The sequence below is a fragment of the Amblyomma americanum genome, chromosome 8 (assembly GCF_052857255.1).
Source record: "Amblyomma americanum isolate KBUSLIRL-KWMA chromosome 8, ASM5285725v1, whole genome shotgun sequence".
Lineage (NCBI taxonomy): Eukaryota > Metazoa > Arthropoda > Arachnida > Ixodida > Ixodidae > Amblyomma > Amblyomma americanum.
Genome location: NC_135504.1, coordinates 121920386 through 121927508, shown reverse-complemented (window position 1 = coordinate 121927508; position 7123 = coordinate 121920386).

The window sequence follows — 7123 nt, the reverse complement described above, 5'->3', positions numbered from 1 at the left end:
GAGACAATGGTAGGCATTACGTTTGGTTGTCCCTACGCAACACCGGTGGTGCAACGCACTGACATGTTCAGCATATTATTAACCCCACATGTGTGCCTCGTTCATATGGAAATTCATTGTCCGGACAATAGACAGAGGAAAAATGTGCACAGCCCATTAAGGTCCATGCATTTTTTGTCGTGTTAATATGGACAGCGATGAGAAGAATATCCCCCCCCCCCCCCAACGGATGTCTCAGTTTCTACATTTTGAAAGGAGACCACGATTAATGAAGTGAAAAATTTCAAATTCACTGTGTGAGGTCCTTTTCTTTACAACTTTCATGTTTTAAAGTTAACGTTGCGGAGTAGACGCCCCTTACCATTTGCCATATAGCATGAATGGCTGCGAAGAAAACTCTCTCGGAAGTTTTTGCTACATAACAGTCCTAATCAGCAGCTGCCAACTGACTGAGTCGTGTGGTCATCGGATGTAAGCAGTTGTATTAGGAGTTAGGTCATCTAGCCGTTATACGTTCTGAAGCGTATCACGCATGTAGATCATTACGCGCAAGAAGCTGCACCACATTATTTCAAGCAAAATGGCGACCATTATAATGGGCTTGGGTCTCTCTGAATTTTATCTAAAATTAATTTCACTGGCCACCACTCTGCACAGAAGCGGACCCTAATCATAGTGTGGTCGCCTCGATGGCTCGGTGGTTATGGCGTTGGGCTGCTGGCTCGAAAGACACGGGCTCGATCCCAGTCACGGCGGTCTCAGTTCCATGGAGGTTAAATTCTACAGGCCGGTGTACTATGCGATGTCAGTGCACGTTAAAGAAGCCCAGAGGTCCAAAATATCCGCAGCCCTTCACTATGAAGTCCCTCATTGCCTGAGTCGCTTTGGGAAGTTAAACCCCCATAATCCATCATTATCATCATCATCAGCCTTACTACACCCACTGCAGGCAAAGGCCTGTCCCATGTTTCTCCAATTAACTCTGTCCTTTGCCAGCTGCATCCACCCTTTGCCTGCAAACTTTTTAATCTCATCCGCCCACCTAACCTTCTGCCGCCCCTTGCTACGGTTACTTTCTCTTGGAATCCACTCCGTGACCTCTAAGGTCCAGCGGTTATCTTGCCTTCGCATTACATGCCCTGCCCAAGCCCATTTCTTCCTCTTGATGTCGACTAGGATGTCATTAACCCGCGTTTGTTCCCTCACCCACTCTGTCCGCTTCCAGTCTCTTAACGTTGCACCTATCATTTTTCTTTCCATGGTTCGCTGCGTTGTTCTTAACTTAAGCTGAACTATTTTCGTTAGCCTCCACGTTTCTGCCCCGTTGGTGAGTACCGGTGAGAAAAAATAATAATCTCATAATATTCCCATAATAATCCCATAATCCAAAATAAACCAAGCCTAATCATAGCGTGTATTTTTTTCTAAATACTTTTTTCTTCGTGATTCGTTATAATAGAAAACTTGATTTATTGACAGTGTTGCTCGGGAACCAAAGTGTCCATATTATCGCGGCACGACTCTATAAACCCAAGCTACAAGCTGCAAGGACAAAGAACCCAATTACGGGAACAAATGTTTACAAATGTGTATGCGAGCCTGCTGCAATGCACAAACATGCGACAAGTCATGTTAATAACGTGTCCTGACACCATAAATTTCTGCTGCAACAGTTTTAAAGGAAGTCTATTCTGTTCTCAAAAGAATTTCCTCTCCTTCTGTAACCAATCAGCTAGACATGAAGCCCTCGTGCACTTAAGTCTAAAAGCCTTCATAGCTTCGTGTAATGAAAAGCGGTGTTTGTTCTAGCATATGAAAGAAGACCTGACGCATTCGCTTACTTTATTTGCACCGCCAACCGATCAGTGCGGAAGAGAAAATCAGCCTATAAGAAAAAAAAAGAAGCTCAAAAGCGTTTTTTTCTGGCCAATGTTTTATGAGGAGGCTGCAAATCAATTATTAGGCGCAATGAGTTTCAAAACAGAAAACACAACGCTCGGCTTTCTATAAACAACTCTTCCTCAAAACTAGTTTTGTTATGGGGCCACTTACTGCTCATATTAGAGACCCTTAACGAGTGGCTTCCGGTCAACTGCACGCCTTTTAATGTTGTTATTTTTGCTATGATGACGTCACTTGTATCTTACCAATAAGCAAGTGAGTGATCGCATACTATACCTTCTGTACACAGAATATCTCTGAGATCTTGACGGCACAGTGCGCGCCTTGCTATTATTGGAATGCTTCTCCACAATGGTAGATTATTTACTGGCACTCATCTTTGAAACAAATCACTACTGAGAACACCGAATTTCAGTACTCATAGAAAAACATCATTTTCTTTACAATGTGTCTTATGCGTTGTACTCCCAAGCAAGCAAAACTGCAGCGCTCTATTAAAGCAAGTTTAATAATACATTCTTGTTTTATTGTGCTGTCACTGACATTTCAATCCCAGAACGGTGATATTGAGAACGATCTCTTGGCGGATAACAATGATACTAGCCCACTCAAGCGGCAAGAGAAATTGGCTTTCAGAAGGAATCTTAGCCACATTGTATGCAAAGCCCGGAGGCGAGCAAACCGGATATATGTACGCCGTGATTTTGTTGGGGATAACGTTCTTTTTGTTGCGTTTCTGTAAAACAGCAGGTAATTGCTCCGACGCGCGCGGAAGTTTGCTGTCTAAAATTCATTCGCAGGACCATTGGCAGGAAACCTCCACAGAGCTACGTTGAAAGCCAGAGAATGGTGTCTGTAGGAAACCTGATTTGACATTAAGATAGGGGAAGCCTGTCTGGGTTGCAGTCTTTAGCGAGCGTGCGGTGTCTGAAATTTTAGAGACTTCACTATCGAAAAATTTGCGATGAAGCACTTTTGTGCATTTGACTCCGACGTCACGAAAAAAATCTTTTCTGCTTTTGCAATTTCAGTTACGAAATCTGTCCGCCTGTGTTATATGGTCTTTGTGAATCGAAACAATCAGCGTTCTGCAGGACACCACATTATTACCCGAGGTTTCTAGGCATCATGTGTCAAAATGAAGTACCACACTATGATTATAGCCTTGATGAAAAACTGAGAGAGACCAATATGCTTTCACTTAACAGTGTTTACTACTATAAATGCTCGGCCTCAATATTTTCAATGGGGAGCTTTCTTGTTTTCAACTCCTGAAAAAAAAATTAGGCCATGTGCTGACCAGGAGGGCGTATGAATTAGTGGGGAGTCCCGTACTGGTGCTACTAGGTTTAGAACGAAATAAACCTTTGTGAATTTCATGCCTCTTTAAGTTGTCTCTTGGGCGGATTGTGAATGCTTGCGCCCTGCCTTGCAAGGAAATTATTGCACGCGCTAATACATTCACAACTTTGCTGAACAGTGATCATTACTGTCGAGCTCGCGGTGTTGTGGTACCTGCTTACCATACACAAATTTGGCTGAGGAGTTATAAATGTTCAAATGCATCCTCTTTTGTGTTTCGGAAAAAAAGTGTGAATGACTGCGTAGGTCCCACTTTACATTCACATCGTTGTGCACGAAAAGGAGTACAGTAGACCAGAAGACAAGCGCTACCGTTTTCATGCGCTACAAAGCGTGTGCAAAACCAGGTCTCCCAACTTTTCATTATTCTACGCCTTAGATGCCCGCTTTAGCAATAAAATTCGTTCCTGTTCCCGGATTTTCGAGCTATGCAAGGTAGCAGCTTTCTATGGACAATTGCTTTCATAAAGCATACATTGGCGATCTGTGCAAATTAAGAAGAAAAATGTTGGCTTTGCGTACCTAATCAATAAATCTCTAGTGATGGTGCATTCTAGAAAGCGTTTCGCAAACGCCGTTTAGATGACGGCTCTAATTAGGCAACATTAGTGGCTTGGTGCGAGTTTATGAATGAAATGGAACACTGCGAAAATGTGAAGATGTCAGTGCCCGTTAAAGATCCCCAGGTGGTCGAAATTTTTTCTGGAGCCGTCCACTACTGCACATCTCTCTTCTTTTCTTCTTTAACTCTCTCCTTTAGGCCTATCCCTTACGGCGAAGTTCAGGTGTCCAACGATATAGAAGACAGATACTGCGCCATTTTCCTTTCCCCAAAAACCAACTATTGTTATTACAATGTGTAAAGGAATGATTTGTTTTTCCTAAAGCTTTGGCGCTCACTTAGCCTGTTTGCTGCGGATACAACTACTCTATTTACTTCGCAGGCCCATTTTTATTGTTTAGCAAAATTGAACAGCCAGATTTTTGGCCGCCCTATCGGCCATGAGCATATCGCGTAAAATTGTCGGCCATGTAGGCTTCGATTGTGGAAGAAATTTTCCAATTCTAAAGTCAACCCTAGAGTCCACGCAGATATTTACAAGCCAAATTGCATCCCCTAAGCGACCAATGGTTCTCACAGCCTAAATAACACCTTTCCGCAACCAATAGTGCACCTTTGCAGCATTTTAAATATAGCTCAGGCCTCCACGCGACCTCAAGAACTCAAGAACTCGCCCAACAGAAAGAGTAAAAAGGGAAAAAAACTTTCCCCTAGCTCTCTTGGTTGGCTCGTATTTGATCCGTGTAGTTTTCCTGGCAATTTGGAGAGCGACTTTCGCGTTTTTTTTAGCGTTGCCTTGGATGCATGCGCGGTGGAAGCATGTGTTTCCTTTTCTTACTTTTGGAACATTGGCGGGCTTTACTGCTCTATAGAGGATCGACAGTGTAAACGAGGGCGCAATATTTATTGCACAAAATTTTTTTTTACTTTGATGTCATGTTTTCCGCATGGCGCGAGGGCACCAAAAGAAAACGGAGGCGGTGTGTGAAGCAGCAAGGATATTTCTAAATGCGTTAGCGTTAAGCACACTCTTCGTAGCCGCAATGCCATGTTCAATGTTATCTTTGTTTTTTTAGAAAAGCATATTCCCAGTTGGGAGTATACAGTTCTCTCTTCTCTTTTAGCGTTTACCATCGCAGCGCATGAGACGTCCTCTCGACAAGAAATGCAGAAGTGTAATTCGTAAAGGGTGGTCACCAGCATGAAAATCTTCACTATATTTTGAAGGACTGTTTCACTTTTTCATCAATCATAAGACGATGCCTGCCAATAAAATGAATTGAAAGGTAAGTTCACAGAGTGGGGCCGGAAGGGACTATCGCGTCGCCGGTATCTGAACGCTAATTTATACCGTTTATTTTATATCCCATAGGTAGCTGAGCTTTATGCCTTCATTCATAGAGGTTTTTTTCGCAAACGCCTGACGCTAAGTTTTTTCTTGTGTTAAGCTTGAAGAATGCAAATATTCAATTTTAACACGTTTTTTGTTTTATCTTGGGTACCAGCTCCAGCACAATTTCGACCAGATGTCATTAGAGCTCTGCTCAGAGTACTGGACGCATATCTGGCTAAAAATTGTGTTTTTTGACTACTGTTTCCCCCATAAATGTTTGAACCGCATAAGGCTACGAAACATAATTTGCTACTTGAACCAAGGAAATTCAGTGACAAGGATTTTTAACCGCATGTTTAGATAGCACCGTAGAAGCTTCAAAATCTTTCCTAAACCAGTAATGTGCAAAACTTTTTTACACCAAAAATAGTAGGAAGCTGGTTTATAATGAAAGTTGAAGTGTTTTATTCATGTTACTTTTTGCGAACCAGTATTTTATTTATTTATTTATTTCATTTATTCAATGCTGCCAGCCGCCTTTTGGTGGCCAAGGCAAGAGTGGGGATACAATTGCACAGTGCTTTGTCAACAACGAAAAAAGAAAACAAAGACTTGCAGGCAGGCAGCAATATTTCTGTGAAACAACTCAAGTAATAGTATCTAAGATGCGAAACGTTTTTTTATGTAAAAATTATGGAAGTGGACAGATTTCAGGTCATTACTATGCTAATGAACTGATGAGTTTGTATCCTGTATTTCGCTTCAAAATTTTTGCAAAGCCCATTTTTGTACCTTTTTTGGCTAAAAACTCTGATTTGTTGAACCTGAAATTAATTAATGAGCTCTATTCACCGCGTCAAAAAGTCTTGTGCAAATCGGAGCGGTTATTCCGCCCTAGGAAGGAGCAGAGAAGTTGCTCTCCACCGTACCCCGACAAATCTAACAGCGAACAAATGCAATGTAATGGGATTAGTTTAAGATTAAACCTTCTTAGGTTGGTCCGAAACTCTTTTATGTAAGTACATCCCTCAGAAAGCACTGTGCGCACAAATAGTTTCTTCTGGTTGTCCTTGTATACAAAGCTCGGATCATTGCTGCATGCTCTCGTAGTCCAAATCACTGGACTCGCAAGGGTGTTCGGCACGCTGAGAGCATTTATTTTTTGTGCTTTTTTAGTGCGGAGCCCTACTTCACGAATTCGAACCAGCTCATGGGTTTGTGTGGAGGGTGACCTTGGGCAAACCATGAATAAAATAAAAATTGCCACTACTGGGCAAAAACACGGCATTAGAGCAATACCAGTTGGCGCTGACAACACTGCTTACTGACGTACAATGGGCAAATTGGCATTGACGATGAAAAAGTTTAAACGGGCATAACTGGCTATCCGGCTAAGCACACACTTCAACTGCGCTTTCATGTACGCAGTGGTGGTGTACACGCGCAGAATGCTCTGATTTAGCGGAATATTTTGTGCTTAGCAACGCTAGAGCGCCAGCTAGTTCTATAGCAGTAGCAACGCCAAATGGATGCATACTCTCGTAAAATTTGTTCTCGAGCGAATAATTGAACGCGAACGATCCTTGTTGTTGAAGCCATACGCAGAATACTTCACAACACTTTTCTTCGTGCATATTAAAAAAAAATCGTCTCAAGACACGCCCTTTAGCAAAAAAAAAACACTGATGATATCACGCTCTCTTCGACTCTGCTGCATTCGGTGACTGAACTGTTGCGAGATTTCAAACGACATGTCATGCATTTGAATGCAGCGAGAAACTTTGATATCCCTGTCCGTGCACCTCGGTGTTCTTCGGCATAGCGACTGAAGGCCTTGCTTGGCTGCGATGATTATCTTTCTGCCTCTTCATTTTCGGCAGAGCCAGATATGGGCGGCGTCGAAGTGGACCTCGCGGGGAAGAGGTAACATCGTTGCTCCTTGGCCTCTGCACGCACAGCGATCA